General features: G+C 36.8%; 1 protein-coding gene across 1 annotated transcript in view; it reads left to right on the top strand.

Moving 5' to 3' along the window:
• Positions 1–13,631, top strand: part of CDH17 (cadherin 17) — a gene marked incomplete at both ends in the record, with an annotated part of 135,961 nt that overhangs the window by 24,032 nt on the left and 98,298 nt on the right. The window lies entirely within an intron of this gene.

Consider the following 13,631-nt stretch of genomic DNA (forward strand, 5'->3'; position numbering starts at 1 on the left):
GTAATCTGCAAATAGAGGTAGTTTTACTTCTTTATTTTCAATCTGGATGCCTTTTATTTCTTTTTCTTTCCTAGGACCTGAAGTGCAATGTTATTTAGAAGTGACAAGATTGGGCTTCTTTTTCTTCTTTCTGATCTTATGGGGAGAACTTTCAGTGTCTCACCATAAAGTATAACATTAGCTGTGGGTTTTTCTTAGAAGGCTTTTATTAGGTTAATGAAGTTACCATCTATTCCTAGTTTGCTGAATATTTTTACCATGAAATGATGTTGTATTTTTGTCAAATGTTTTTCTGCCTTTATTGAGATACTCATTTGGTTTTGCAGTGTTAAATTAATTAATATTTAGATCGTGAACCAGCCTTGTATTCTGGGATAAATTCCACTTGGTTGTGGTATATAATCTTTTTATATGTTGCTGGATTCATGTTTCTAGTATTTTTTAAAGACTTTTGCATCTTTATTCATAAGAGATATTGGTCTATAGTTTTATTATATTGTCTTTTTGAGTTTGCATATCAGGATGATACTGGCCTCATAAAATGAGGGGAGAAATGTTAATTACTTTTCTACTTCTCTGAAACATTTGTGAAGGTTTGGTGTTAATTCTTCATTATACATTAGGTAGAATTCACAAGTGAAGCCACCGGTCCTAGGCTTTCCTTTGCGGGAACTTTTTTGATTACTAATTCAATCTTTTTATGAGTTATAGTTCTATTCATGTTTTCTATTTATTCTTTAGTCAGTCTTGGTAGTTGTTTTTAAAGATTTTTATTAAAAATATAGCTAACATACAACATTATATTAGTTTCAGGTGTATACCATAGTTATAAACATTTATATACCTAAAGAACTGATCACCATAAGAAGTCCAGCAACCATCTGACACTGTACCATGCTATCACAATATTATTGATTATATTCCCTGTGCTGTATATTATATCCCCATAACTTATTTGTTTTATACCTGGAAATTTGGACCTCTTATTCCCCTTCACCATTTCACCTGCCCCATTTAAAAAAATTTTCAATTAGAGTTGACATTCAATATTATTTTATATTAATTTCAGGTGTACAGCATAGTAGTTAAACATTTATATAATTTATGATGTGATTACCCTGACTAGTTTGGTACCATCTGGCACTGTGCATGGTTATTACCATATGATTGAGTATATTTCCTATGCTTTATTTTACATTGCCTGACTATTTTGTAACTACTAATTTGTACTTCTTAATACCTTTACTTTTTTCACCCTGCTCCCTAATACCCTCCCATCTATCACCCTGATAAATCTAGTACCCATCTGACACCATACCTAGTTATTATAATATTATTGATGACATTTCTTACGGTATACCCTACATTCCCATTACTACTGTGTAACAACCAGTTTGTACTTAATCCCTTCCTCTTTTTTACTCATCCCCACCCCTTTTCATCTGGTAACCATCAAAATATTTTCTGTATCTATGTGTTTGTTTCTATTTTGTTTGTTTATTTTCTTCTTTAGATTTCACATATAAGCAAAATTACAGTGCATCTGTCTTTCTTTGTATGACATACTCCACTCAGCACAATACCCTCCAGATCTATGGCAAGAGTCCATTCCATTCCATGGCCGAACAATATTCCACTATATATATGTACCACTTACTCTTTATCAATTCACCCATCAATAGAAACCCAGGCTACCTCCACATCTTGACCATTATAAACAATTCTGCAATGAACATATGAATTGCACATCCCCTCAAAGTAGCCTTCTGGGTTTCTTCAGATGAATACCCAGAAGTGGGATTACTGGGTCTTCTTTGTTTCTTATGATAGCCTTTCTTTTAAACTCTATTTTGTCTGGTATAAGTATTGTTACCCAGCTTTTTTTTTTTCAATTTCCATTTTCATAAAATGTCTTTTTGTATCCCTTTACTTTCAGTCTGTGTGTATTTTTCAAGCTGAGGTGACTCTCTTCTAGGCAGCATGTGTAAGGACATTGTTTCCTTATCCATTCAGGGGTGCTATTTTTTCATTGGAGCACTTAATCCATTTACATTGAAAGTAATTGTTGAGAGATATGTAGCTATTGCCATTTTACTATTCATATTTTTTTTACTTTTTGTTAAAAAAAATCTTAGAGATGTCCCTCTAATATCCCTTGTAATGCTGGTTTGGTGATGATGGATTCTTTTAGCATTTTCTTATATAGGAAGCTCTTTATCTGCCCTTCAATTCTAAATATAGCTTTGCTGACTAGAGTACTCTTGGTTGTAGATCCTTTCTTTTTATCACTCTGACTATTTTGTGCAAATTCCTTCTGGCCTGCAAAGTTTCTTTTGAGAAAGTTGACAGTCTTAGAGTTTCTGGGTGGGAATTCCTGCCCGTTTCTGGGAAATTTTTTCTCTTTCCTGTTCCCGAATCCTGAGAAAAGTTGGTTGGGAGATCGGGAAAATTGGCTTTGAACCCAAGTGGGTGGTAGTATCAGCCAACTCACTTTGTAGAAATGATTCATCGTGGAGAACAAAAAACAATTTGTATCTCAGGGTTCGGGAATGGGAAAGCAAAAAAAATTCCTGAGAACGTGTGGGAATTTCTTATGAGAACTCCTAAGTTACTAGTTGCTTTTCTGTTGCCGCTTTTAATTCTCTCTTTGTCCTTAACCTTTGCCATTTTAATTATAATGTGTATTGGTATGTGCTTGTTTGGGTTCATCTTGTATGGAACTCTCTGAACTTCTGGGGCTTATATGTCTATTTCCTTCACCAGGTTAGGAAAGTTTTCAGTCATTATTTCTTCAAATAGGTTCTCAATCTATTGCTTTTTCTCTTGTCCTTCTGGTACCCCTATGATGGGAATGTTGTATGCTTGTTGTTGTCTCAGAGGCCCCTTCAATTATCCTCAATTTTTGGATTCGTTTTTCTTTTTGTTTTTCTGATTGGGCATTTTCTGCTATCTTATCTTCCAAATCATTGATTTGATCCCGTACTTCATCTATTTGGCTGGTGATTCCTTCTAGTGCAATCTTCATTTCAGTTATTGTATTCTTCACTTCTGACTGGTTCTTTTTTATAGTTTCTATGTCCTTTTTTATGCTTGCTATCTCTTTGTTGAAGTTCTCACTAAGTTCCTTGAGCATCCTGATAACCATCATTTTAAAATCTGTATCTGGTAGGTTGCTTGCCTCCATGTTGTTTAGTTCTTTTCTGGAGTTTTCTCTTGTTCTTTCATTTGGGATGTGTTTGTTTCCTCATTTTGGTTGCCTCTCTGTTTGTTTCCATGTGTTAGGTAGATTGGTTACATCTCCCAGTTTTAACTGGCTGGCCTTAGGTAGTAGATGCCTTGTGGGGCTCTGGCACAGGCGCCCTGGTCACCAGTGCCAGGTGCTCCAGGAGTGGGTTGTGTGTGCCCTCCTATTATACAAGATCTGACAAGTATGTTTGCAAACTCATCCTAGAAAATGTGCTACATACCTCATTGCTGAATATTAGCATGGTCATCTTTGAAGTACTCCCCTTGGGAAGCTATGCACCGATGCCAATACCTAGTTCACTCTTCAAAGCAATTTTGGAACCCTTTTTCTGGAATGGCCTCAGAGCTGTTGTTGTATTACCCTTGATGTCCTGAATGTAATCAAAATGTCTTCCTTTCAATATCTCCTTTATTTTTGGGTAAAGAGAAGTCATTGGGGGTCAGATCAGGTGAGTATGGAGAGTGTTCCAACATTGTTATTTGTTTACTGGCTAAAACTCCCTCACAGACAGTGCCATGTGAGTTAGTACATTGTTGTGATGCAAGAGCCATGAATGACTGGCAAAAAGCTCAGCTCATTTTTGTCTAACTTTTTCACGCATCCTTTTCAGCACTTCTAAATAGTAAACTTGGTTAACTATCCAATTGGTACAAATTCATAATGAATAATCCCTCTGATAAGAAAAAGGGTTAGCAATATCGTTGCAACAAATTCATGAACTTAATTGTCAGACCTTGTAGTTGAGCCTTGCTATTGACACATCAGTGGGTGGGATTGACACAGAGGCTGACTGGCTATGGGGTTTGGCCATGTCCACAGCTTAGGGGATGCTGTGTGGTGGGCTTTCCCCACTTAGAATAATTTATCCCAGTAGGCACTAGTTCCTGTTGAGACCACCCTTTGTGTGTGCTGCTTGTAGAGATAATTGCGTGGTGCTCTGCTGTTGTCTGAAGCCAGCCTCCAAGTATGTTGGTTCTGGGGTTTTTTGGGAGGGACTCCAATGCAGGTTCAGGTCACTCACTGCCTGTGACTGATTGGGGACTGTCTGGTAAGAGCTACAAAGTGACCTGCAGTTGTTTACTTCCTGTTCTCAACTTGGAAGCATGTGGAGAGGCCACGCTGTGATCTCAGAATGGCTACCACCAGTACTGGGCCTCGGGTAGACCTGCAAAAAGCCCAAGGCCTTCTGAGGGCTGCCATCTGCTGGCTCCTGTAAGTCTCAGCCACTGATAGAACCTTGTGTGGTATGTGTGTTGGGTGAGGAAAAGGCCTTAGGAAGTCACCAGGGTGGGACAAGTGATGTTCATCAGGTCTATGTAGATTCTGGTTTGGTGTCAGTGGTGAGCCTGGTTCTACTCAGCAAATGTCTCAGAGCACACCAAGACCAGTCACCACCACAGGGTGACTGCAGACCCAATTTTTGTCTAAGAAACACTGTAATGTGGGCAGGACTGGCTGGTTACAGGGAAAGTGCCTCTGATGTTGGGGAAGTTATGTAGGGTGGAGTCCCAGGAAGTCAGCAGGGTGGAGCAGCAAAGTTCTCCAGACTGACTTAGATTCAGATTTGGCCATGGGTGTGGGAGCAGGGCTCAATACAGGGAAGATGGCACCCACTTGCCAGCTGCACAGGAGAAGGTCCCAACACAGAGAAAATGGTGACTGTCCCTCCAGTCTTTGCCCTAAAGCAACACAACTCATTCTGTCCCCATATGTCTCTGATGTACCCTGATTCACTGTTCCTCCACTGGAGCTCAAGGTGAGTATCTGCGAGTAAGAGAGGCTGTGTGTGGGCCCTTTAAGGGGATGTTGGCGTTTCCCGGCAGCTTTCCATTCCACCTGGCTGGTTGCACTGTTTTTCACAACCAGATGTTGCAGTGCTACTTTTCCCTGAACCAGTACTTTGGGCTGGGGAGCCTGATGTGGGGCTGGGTTCCCTTGTTCTTCTTGGGGGGACCTCTGTGGCTGAGATATCCCTCCCAATTCTCTACTGCCACATGGAGGAGTGGGGCTGGCCTGTTCTGCTTCCTCCAGTATCGACATGGCTTTTTCTTTGCATCCTTAGTTATAAAACTGCTGTTCAGCCAGTCTTCAGGTAGGTCTTCAGATTGATTTTTCTATAATTTAGTTGTAATTTTAATGTGTTCATGAAAGGTAGCAGACATAGTATTTATCTACTCGACCATCTTGGATCTCTCCAGTCTTGGTAGTTTTTGTCTGTACAAGAATTCAGACATTTCAGATTAGATTCGTTAGAGGCATACAGGGAGAAAACTGAGGTGTGTGGTTTCGAGGCAAGGGGTTGAGGACAGTCTCCATTTTCCCTGTGTGGAGTGATGCTCCTGTGTAGGGTGAGTGTCTGCCGGCAGGCAGGCACCGTCTTTCCTTTGTTGAAGCCTCCTGCAACTGGCCAAATCTGAATCTGAATCAGTATGGTGAGTTCCTCTGCTCCACCCTTCTGACTCACTGGGACCACACACTATCCAACTCACCCAAAGCCAGAGGAACTTTGTAGGTGAGCAACTAACCCCCTGTGCATTGCATTCTTTCTTGGAAAACTAGTGGAGTCCACGGACCGCAAGTGGGTGGCAACTGACCTAGGCATGCTGAGACTTTTCCTGAGTAGCTCCAGGCACAGTACTGGCACCAAACCAAAATCTACATTAACCTGGTGACCACAACTCTTCCCACTCTATTGACTCCCTGAGACACTGCCTCACCTAACTTGCATACCACAAGAAACTTTATCAGTGGCTGAACCTTAAGGAAGCTAGAAAGTGGCAGCAGGCCTTGGAAGGAGCTCATTTTTTTTGCAGAGCTACCCCAAACCCAGTACTGGTGGCAGCTATTTTCAGTTTGCAGCATGGCCTCTCCCACATGCCTCCAGGTTTAACACAGGCAGCCAAAAAATACATAGTAGCTCCTACTATATATTTGTAGGCTGGTCACAGGCAGTGAGTGACCTCAGCCTGAACCTGAGCTCCTCCCAAGAGGAACCAGAACCAACATACTTGAAGGTTAGCTTCATACCACAGCAGAGCACTGCCCAATTAGCTCCACAAGTAGCACACACAAAGGGCAGCCTCAGCAGGCACCGGAGCCCACTGGCATGAAATTCACTCAGTGGGGTAAGCCCTCCACATAGCAGTCCGTAAGCTGTGGACATGGCCAAATCCGCCAGCCAGCCAACCTGAGGGTCAATCCCACCCACATATGTGTCAATAGCAAGGTTCAACTATAACAGGAGGGCACACTCCTGGAGCACCGAGAGCAGGTGACCAGGGAGACTGTGCCAGAGCCCCACATGGCACCTACTACATAATGCCATCCAGCCAAAACTGGGAGACATGTCAGATCTACCTACTACATAGAAACAAACATAGAGAGGCAGTCAAAATGAGGAAACAAAAAAATATGTCTCAAATGAAAGAATAGGCGAAAACTCCAGAAAAAGAACCAAACAACATGGAGGCAAGCAACCTACCAGATACGAAACAATGGTTATCAAGATTTTCAAGGAACTTAGTGAGAACTTCAACAAAGAGATAGCAAGCATAAAAGATAACACAGAAACTATAAAAAAGAACCAGTCAGAAGTGAAGAATACAATTAACTGAAATGAAGAATGCACTAGAAGGAATCACCAGCCAACTAGATGAAGTAGGGGATCAAATCAATGATTTGGAAGATAAGATAGCAGAAAATGCCCAATCAGAAAAGCAAAAAGAAAAACAAATCCAAAAAAAAAAGAGGATAACTGAAGGGGTCTATGGGACAACATCAAGCATAACAACATTCCCATCATAGGGGTACCAGAAAGACAAGAGAAAGAGCAATAGATTGAGAACCTATTTGAAGAAATAATGACAGAAAGCTTTGTAACCTGATAAAGGAAATAGACATACAAGCCCTGGAAGTGCAGATTCCCAAACAAGATGAACCCAAACTGGCCCACACTAAGACACATTATAATTGACATGGCAAAGGTTAAGGACAATGCAGGAATCCTAAAAGCAGCAACAGAAAGGCAACTAATAACTTACAAGAGAGCTCCCATAAGACTGTCAACTGATTTCTGAACAGAAACTTTGCAGGCCCGAAACTTTGCATGAAATATTGAAAGTGATGAAAAGCAAGGACCTACCACCAGAAAAGCTATCATTGATTCAAAGGACAGATAAAGAGCTTCCCAAACAAGAAAAAGCTAAAAGAGTTCATCACCAAAAAGCTAAAGGAGTTCATCACCAAAATGTTATTAGAAGGAATGTTAGAGGGACTTCTTTGAGATGAAAAAAGGATAAAAATATGAACAATAAAATGGCAATAACTACATACCTATCAACAATCACTGTCACTATAAATGGATTAAATACTCCAATCAAAAGATAGGGTGTCTAGATGGATAAGGAAACAAAACCCTTACATATGCTACATACAAGAAAGTCACTTCAGATTGAAAGACACACACAGACTTCAAATAAAGGGATGAAGAAGATATTTTATAAAAACGGGGAAAAAAACGCTGGGGTAACAATACTTATACCGGACAAAATAGAGTTTAAAAGAAAGGCTATCGCAATAGACAAAGAAATATCCAGTACTCCTACTTCTGGGTATTTATCTGAAGAAACCCAGAAAGCTACTTCAAAGGACTTGTGCATCCATATGTTCATTGCAGCATTGTTTATAATGGTCAAGATGTGGAGGCAGCCTGGGTGTTCATCGATGGAAGAATGGATAAAGAGAAGGAGGTTGGTACACATATACAATGGAATGTTGCTTGGCCATGGAATGGAATGGATTCTTGCCTTCTGCGGCAGCATGGATGGATCCGGAAGGTTTTGTGCTTTGTGGAGTATGTCAGACATAGAAAGACAGATGCAATATGATTTCGCTTATATGTGAAATCTAAAGAAGAAAATAAATAAAACAGGAAGAATCTCATAGATACAGAGAACATTTTGATGATTGCCAGATGAAACGGGGTTTTGGGGTTTAGGTGAAAAAATGGGAAGGGATTAAGTACAAATTGGTTGTTACAAAGTAGTTAGGGGGATGTAGGGTATAGCACAAGGAATATCATGAATAATTTTGATGAACTATGTATGGTGTAAGATGGGAACTAGATTTATTAGGGTGATAGATGTGAGAGCATTGGGGGGCAGGGTGAAGGTGAAGGGATTAAGAGGTACAAATCGGTAATTACAAAGTAGTCATGGGGATGTAAAGTAAAGCATAGGGAATATAGTCAATGATATGATAATAATTTTGCATAGTGCCAGATGGGTACTTTAACATCTTAAATTATATAAATGTCTAACCACTATGCTGAAATTAATATAAAATAATATTGAATGTCAACTGTAATTGAATATTTAAAGGGGGGCAAGGTGAAGGGAAATAAGGGCCAAATTTCCAGGTATAAAGCAAATAAGTCATGGGGATGTAATATACAGCATAGGGAATATAATCAATAATATTATGATAGCAGAAAATGGTGTCAGATGGTTGATGAACTTACCATGGTGATCCCTTCTTTGGGAATAGAAATGTTGAATAACTGTGGACCCCTGAACCTAATATATTGTATGTTAACTATATTTTTAATAAGAATCTTTTAAAAATAAATATAAAATCGATTCATACATTTCACATAAGTTTTTTAATTTGTGGGAAAACAAATGCTTATAGTATTTCCTTTAAATATATAGGTATGTATAAAATCTCTGTAAGTTTGGTAATGATGTCCGTTCTTACATTCCTGATTTTACTCATTTGAATCTTGTATTTTTCCTTTTTTTTGGTAAGTCCAGATAATTTGTTAACTTTGTTGACCTTTCCAAAAAATCAACTTTTGGTTTTGATGATTTTCTCCTTTGTTTTTGCATTTTCCATTTTATTAATTCCACGCTAATCTTTATTTCCTTCTGCTTGCTTTGGGGTTTATTTTCCCCTTTTATTGTAGTCATAAGATGCAAGATTATTGATTCTAGACCTTTTTTTAAAAAATAAGCATTTACAGCTACAGCTTGGAGATATTGCAGGTTAGGATCCAGACCATAATAATTAAAGCAACTATCACAATAAAGCCAGTTACATGAATTTTTTGGTTTCCCAGTACATATAAAATTTATGTTCACACTATATTGTAGTCTATTAAGTGTGCAATAACATTATGTCTAAAAAATGTACATACCTTAATTTAAAATATTTTATTGCTAAAAAATACTCACAATGATCTGAGTCTTTAGTGAGCCATAATCTTTTGCTGATGGAGAGTCTTGTCTCAGTGTTGATGGCTGCTCCCTGATTGGGGTAATTGTTGCTAAAGGTAGGGATGGCTGTAGCAATTTCTTAAAATAGGACAACAATGAAATTTTCTGCATAGATTTACTTTTTTTCACTTGAACATTTAAAGCTTATTGTAGCATTACTAATTGGCCTCATTTTAATATTGTTATGTCTCAGATAACAGAGAGGTTCAAGGAGAGGGAAATAGGTGAGGGAATGGTCAGTCAGTGGAGCAGTCAGAAGACACACATTTAATTCAGTTTGCCATCTTATATGGGGGCAGTTCATGGTGTCCCAAAACAATTACAATAGTAACATCAAAGATGATTGATAACAGATCACCATAACAAATATAATAATAATGAAAAATTTGAAATATTGAGAGAATTACCAAAATTTAACTTTGTAAGACAAAGTGAGAAAACACTCTTTGGAAAAATAGCGATAATGGACTTGCTTGATGCAGGGTTGTCACAAACCTTCAATTTGTAAAAAACACAATATCTGTGAATCATAACAAAGTTAAGCACAATAAAATGAAGTAAACTACTGCTTAATCTGAATTCCATAACGTTTGGTGTGCTGTGTTTTTATTTTTATTTATCTAAATGTAATTTCTAGTTTCCTTTTTGATTTCCCCTTTGATGTGTTGGTTGTTACAGTGTGTTATTTCCACATATTTGTGATTTACCCATATATTCTGCTGCTACTCATTTCTAATTTTATTACATTGTGGTCAAAGAACATATTTTGTATAATTTCAGTGCTTTAAAATTTATTGAGACTTGTTTTATGGCTTAACATATGATCTATTCAGGAGAATGTTCTACGTATATTTGAAAAGAATGTGTATTATACTTTTGTTGTATGGAGTGTTCTATAGATGTCTGTTAGCTTTTAGTTGTTTTATGGTGCTGTTCAAGTCTTCTACTTCTTTGTTGATTTTCTGTCTCTTATATCCATTATTGAAAGTGAAGTTTTGAAGTCACCAACGATTATTGTTGAATTGTATATTTTCCCTTCAATTTTCAGTTTTTGCCTTACGTATTTTGGAGTCTCTTGGTAGGTACATACATGTTTATAATTGTTATAGTTTCTTCATGAATTGACCCTTGTATGATTATAGAATGTCATTTTTTTGTCTCTAGTAAGAATTTTTGTTTTAAATTAATATTGTTTTAAAGTCTTTCTTTTCTAATAGTAATAGAGATTAATTTCATCCTTATTTTGAAGGATACTTTTGTTTGATATACAGTTCTCAGTTTGCAGTCATTTTCTTTCAGCACTTTGAATATGCCATTTCACTGCTTTCTGGCTTCCATGGGAAATAATCTGTTCATTTTATTGTGTATGATGAATCTTTGCATTTTCAAGGTTCTCTCTTTGTCTTTCAAGTGTTTGATTATGATGTATCTAAGTTCAGTTCTCTCTAAATTGATTGTATTTGGAGTTTATCAAATTTCTTGAATATGTAGATTAATATTTTCCTCAAATTTGGGGAGTTTTTAGTTATTCTTTCTTCAAATAATCTTTCTGCCCTTCTCACTCTTTCCTTTCTTTCTATGACTCCTGTTATGCATGTGTTTGCTTGATGATGTTCCATTGTCTGTAGAATTCTTTTAATATTTCTTCATTTTTACAAATTTTCATCAGGGTGGGTAACCTCAATCGATCTATTTTAATTTTATTGATTCTTTCTTCTGCTAGCACAGGTCTATCATTGAGAGCTTTCTAATGAATTTTTCATTTTAGTTATTATACTTGTCAACTCTAGAATTTCTTTTTTATCTTTTTATAAATTATTTCTATGTCTTTTTAAATTAAAATTTATTGGGGTGATGGTGGTCAACAAAACAACATAGGTTTCAAGAGTACAATTCTATAATACATCATCTATAAATTGCATTATGTGTTTACCACTCAGAGTCAGTTCTCCTTCCATCACCATGTATTTGACCCCCTTTACCCTCATCCTCCCTCCCCATTTACCCTCTGGTAACCACTAAACTGTTGCCTGTGTCTATGAGTTTTCGCTTTTTTATTTGTTTGTCTTGTTCCTTTGTTGCTTTTAGTTTTGTATCCCACATATGAGTGAAATAAGTCAGACATTTATATGTCTTTATTGATAGTCTCTATTTGGTGAGACAATGTTCTCATACTTTCTCATAGTTCTTCAGAGATGGTGTATTTAGTTTTTGAAACCATTTAACGTAGGTAATTTGAAGTTTTTATCTAGTAAGTCTACCATCTGGGTTTCTTCAGGGGAAGTTTCTATTGACAGCTTCTTTTTCTGTATATGGGCCTTTCTTTTCATTTGCATGTGTCATAATCATTTGTTGAAAACTGGACATTTTAAATAATATGATGTGGCAACTCTAGAAATCATAACCCCTCCTCTTCCCAGGGTGTATTGTTGCAATTTGCATGCAATTGTTGCATACAAATTGTTGCAATTTGTATGTTTAATGACTTTCTTGAACTAATATTATAAAGTCTGTATTCTTTGTCATGTGTGGCCATTGAAATCTCTGGTCAGTTAGCTTAGTGTTCAGCTAATGATTGAACTGAGATTTCCTTAAAAGCCTTGAACCAATAAGTCTTCCAACCTTTGCCAAGTGTTCTGTGTGCATGTTGGGCACAACTTCAAGAATGTGGCAAGCAGTTTACAACTTTGCCTTCACTTCCTGCTGGACAGAGGTGAGAGATTAGGGCCTTCTCAAGTCTTCCCTGGGCATATGCATAACCCTACTCATGAATGTGGTGTTCTAGACTCTCATAAATATACTGGAGATTTTTAATGCCCTCTAAGGACATCTCATTCCCTATCTTTACCTTTTAAGTTTTTTGGTCAGCTTCTTGTTTACATCAATTGCCTCAAGCAGCTGCAATATTAAACAATGGCTGGTGATTATTTTTGACAAGTTCCCCAGGAGAAACATTGTTTGCAGTCAGTGAACTCTGAGTTATGTAAAAAAAGACAAGCGGTGTGAATAAATGTTTCCAGGGCACTTTGGGATAGGCAGATAAAAACAGTTTCTGAGGATGAGACATTTAGGAACCTCCAAACCACTTTATTCCCTCCATAGTACAGTGGTTGTGAGGTTGTTGGTTTTCAAGACTACTGCATATCTTGAGAAAGGACAATAAAATTAGGGCAAGGCAAATTAACCACAAAGATTAGTTCTTATAGTAGTCATTTTCTTAAATAAACACTCTTTGGATTTTATCAGCATTCAATTCTGAAAAAGTTGATATTTATAATTTTTGCCAGTTTCTCATTGCTTTTATATAGTGCATTTTTTTTGTAAATCCTTTCCCACTGTATACAGGACTTTTAGTTAAAACATAAAATAATAATACTTTTATTATATAAACAACATAATATCAATAAGCAAACAATCACAAAAAACTCTTAACCCACCTTCCTAACCACTTAACACATCAACTTTTTAAAAAATTCTATTTCCTACCCACTGATATGAATACTTATGGTACTGTAACAATCACAGTCTAGATTTACTCTTTTATTCTCTTTTTGCTACTTTACCTCATAACATTTTTCTTTTGCTGCTTCATAATTTTAATGATTAAAATTATATCAAATTTATGTGCTATAATTTCATCATCTTTCTTTTTGACCAGTTAGGCATTATCAACTTTACCAGTATTAAGGCTATTTATACTACATGTGTGTAGTTTACTGTTTAAAAAATATTTCCTTAGAATAAATTCTGTTTAGTAATGTTTACTATTAAAGGCTACAAACATTTATGCCTCAGTTATTTCCAAAAGTATTGTGCTAATTTACATTTCCATCAATAATGTGTTTCTTTACAGCCTTTAAAACATTCTGAAACATTGGCTGTTATTGATTTTCATTTGTTAATAAAAAACAAAATATACTAAAAATTATTAATGAGGTCAAACTTTTATGTCTGCTTCATTTTATGTAACTTTTCTATTCTCATGGTCTTAAAAGTATATAGCTTTGTCTGTAGTTGATATTTTCTTCACTTTTGACAAAATAATTAAGATTGTTTGTTTTTGTTGTTATTGAGTTGTATGATTTCTTTATATAGTTTGGATATTAGCCCCT

This window comes from Rhinolophus hipposideros (genome assembly GCF_964194185.1).
Source record: "Rhinolophus hipposideros genome assembly, chromosome: 13".
Taxonomy (NCBI): Eukaryota; Metazoa; Chordata; class Mammalia; order Chiroptera; family Rhinolophidae; genus Rhinolophus; species Rhinolophus hipposideros.